The 2806-nt window shown below is 47.1% G+C and overlaps 1 non-coding gene across 1 annotated transcript; it reads left to right on the top strand.

The window, feature by feature from the left end:
- The first annotated feature begins 2379 nt into the window (after positions 1-2379).
- Positions 2380-2452, top strand: Trnaf-gaa (transfer RNA phenylalanine (anticodon GAA)). Its single transcript has one exon. It is a non-coding gene; the product is annotated as a tRNA-Phe (tRNA).
- Positions 2453-2806: the final 354 nt, after the last annotated feature.

The raw sequence follows: 2806 nt of genomic DNA, 5'->3' as shown, positions 1-2806 counted from the left end.
AGATTTTTCACTGGTTCTTTTGAAAGTTACATTCCCTCTTCGATTGTGTGCGCCAATCTCTGACGGCTCTCTGGGACCTAGATCCATTCTGCAATTGCTGGCCTGATAGTAGCACATGAAGTTATCATGGACCCGATAGATATCTCATTTACCTTGAGTCGCAACCTTGCAGGGATCTCGAGCTCCTCCACTATCATTCTGCCTTTCTACATTGGAAACGAGCGGAGGAAGCTCAGGCGATACCCTTCCCTTCTCAGAATCGTGACTGCTACAGTGCCGCCTTTGCTATGATGGCGGTCTAGCGGTTCTAGGCGTGTAGTCCGGAACCGCGCGACTGCTACGGTCGCAGGTTCGAATCCTGCCTCGGGCTTGGATGTGTGTGATGTCCTTAGGTTAGTTGGGTGTAAGTAGTTGTAAGCTATAGGGGACTGATGACCACAGTAGTTAAGTCCCATAGTGCTCAGAGCCATTTGAACCATTTGTTTTGCTACGAAGGAACTAGAGCATGCCGTTTCTTCAAGCCGATCCTCCGCCGAAGTGGCAGACGCTGCTCACATTCAGATGGCACTGCACCTTTGTCTTGAGGGCAAGCACTTTCTGCTTAATACGTACAATTGCATCTGGGCAGATGGCACATTTCCCAGCTGCTCGCATGAAGCCATTGTAATACCTATACCTAAGTCCAGTAATGACGAAAACCTTCCCCTAGCTACCGCCCCATTTCTCTTACGAGCTGCGTTTTCAAGGTGATGGAATGTAGGATTCATGCGTGGCTGATATCGTGGCTCGAGTCTCACAATTTGCTAACCACTGAACAGTGCAGCTTTCAAGCTCGCCATTCTGCAATTGACCATATCGTCACTTTGTCCTGTCATGTCATTAATGATTTTCTGCAGAAATACTAGACTGTGGCCATGTTTTTCGATTTGGAGAAAGCCAATGTCTCCTGCTGGAGGACTGGTATCCTCTGTATACTCTACACATGGGGCTTCCATGGACACCTGCTCAATTTCCTTCAGGAATTTTTAAAGGACCGAGTTTTCAAGGTATGTATGACTTCTGCATTGTCAGACACCTGTGCCTCAGGGTTCAGTCCTGAGCGTCATCTCCTTTGCCATCAGCATTAACCCTATAATGCCCTGTCTCCTGCTGGGTATCTCTGGCTCCCTTTTCGTTGACGATTTTGCCATCTATTGCATTTCTCCATGGATCTGTCTCATTGAGAGGCATCTTCAGTTTTGTCTCCTTCGTTTTTACTCAAGGAGGATGTACAATATCTTTCGTTTTTCCACTGACAAAACAATTAGTATGATTTGCCGGCGGCGCATTTGGTTTCTTCCACTGCCTTTACATCTTGAACCTGTTGCACTTTTGTTCATTAAAACTACGAAATTCCTGGGGCTTATGCTCGATAGGAAACTTTATTGGTCCTCTCACATGTCTTACCTGGCAGCCCAAGGTATGTGATCCCTCAGTGTCCTGCATGTCCTCAGTGCTACTTTCTGGGTGAGATTGCACCACCCTCCTCCGTTTGTACTTGTGCGTTGTCAGTTAGAAATTACGCTATGTATTTCGTTTATGCAAGTGCATGTCCGTCTCTTACACTGTCTCAATACTATCCACCATCGTGGCATCTGTTTGGCCACCAGCACCTTTTATACTACCCTGACTGAAAGTCTGTATGCAGAAGCTACTGAACCACGACCGTGCTTCTGCCATGACTTTCTCCTCAGCAGATAAGCATGCCATTTGTCTGCCGTGCATGGCCATCCAATGTATGATCATCTTCGATGTCTCCTCTGATCGCCAGTTTGGGGCACATCCCTCTTCTCTGTAACCTCTTGGAGTTCGTTTTCGGCTCTCTCTCTGGCAGCTTAACTTCACGTTACCCTAAACTTTCCCAGTGGATGTGAAACCTTCACCACCTTGGCTTTGTGCACTGGTCCATGTTCACCTTGGTCTTCATTCGCTTCCTAAGAACACTACTCCAGCCTCACTCTATCACCTTCAGTTCCACGATCTTTACATGGAACTTCATGATAGTACCTCTGTGTACACTGATTGCTCTCAGACTGACTGTGGTGTTAGATGATGATGATGATGCTAACAGAGAAAATCCCCAACCTCGCTGGGAATCAAACTGTGGAGTTGAATATACCTTCGTCATTGGCACTAACGTAAGCACACACATAGTTACCAGTTCATAGGTGTAGAAACGTAATTTGTCTGCTGAGTTGAGCGACCGCAGGCCTACTTCCGTGAAGGACGCGCCGCGGCCTTCCTTTTTCGTAGGCCTCGTAGTGGTTACTGCTTACGTCATCAAGTGCGGTTGCGAGGCGGCCCCAGCGTCAGCACTGATATCGGTTGAAGTTCTCGTCGGCCGAAATAGCTCAGTTGCGAGAGTGTTAGACTGAAGATCTAAAGGTCCCTGGTTCGATCCCGGGTTTCGGCACGTGTTTTTTTTTTTTTTTATGCGATTCAAAACGACTACTAACCGTACCCCTCTCGCACTCCACAAAAACCGAGTGCAGCGTACGTACAAAAATGAGACCTGACACAACACAAAGCATGTAACATGCACTTCCCTGTAAAAGATTGGGATGTGCCCTCTCTCTCTCTTTCTCGCCATTCCTCCAAAAAACATTTACTAACCTGTCACAATATAATATATTCCACTGACATCCATTAAATGTGTTTGTGTTCCAAAATGTAACATCTTCCCAGGCCATGTTTCACTGAATTGCATAATGTAATCCTGCCCGAGGCAGGATTCGAACCTCCGACCGTAGCAGCAGCGCGATTCCCG

This window comes from Schistocerca gregaria, chromosome 6, assembly GCF_023897955.1.
Source record: "Schistocerca gregaria isolate iqSchGreg1 chromosome 6, iqSchGreg1.2, whole genome shotgun sequence".
NCBI classification, from domain to species: domain Eukaryota; kingdom Metazoa; phylum Arthropoda; class Insecta; order Orthoptera; family Acrididae; genus Schistocerca; species Schistocerca gregaria.
The sequence above is the reverse complement of the archived record's forward strand: the minus strand, read 5'-3'. Positions and strand labels throughout refer to the sequence as shown.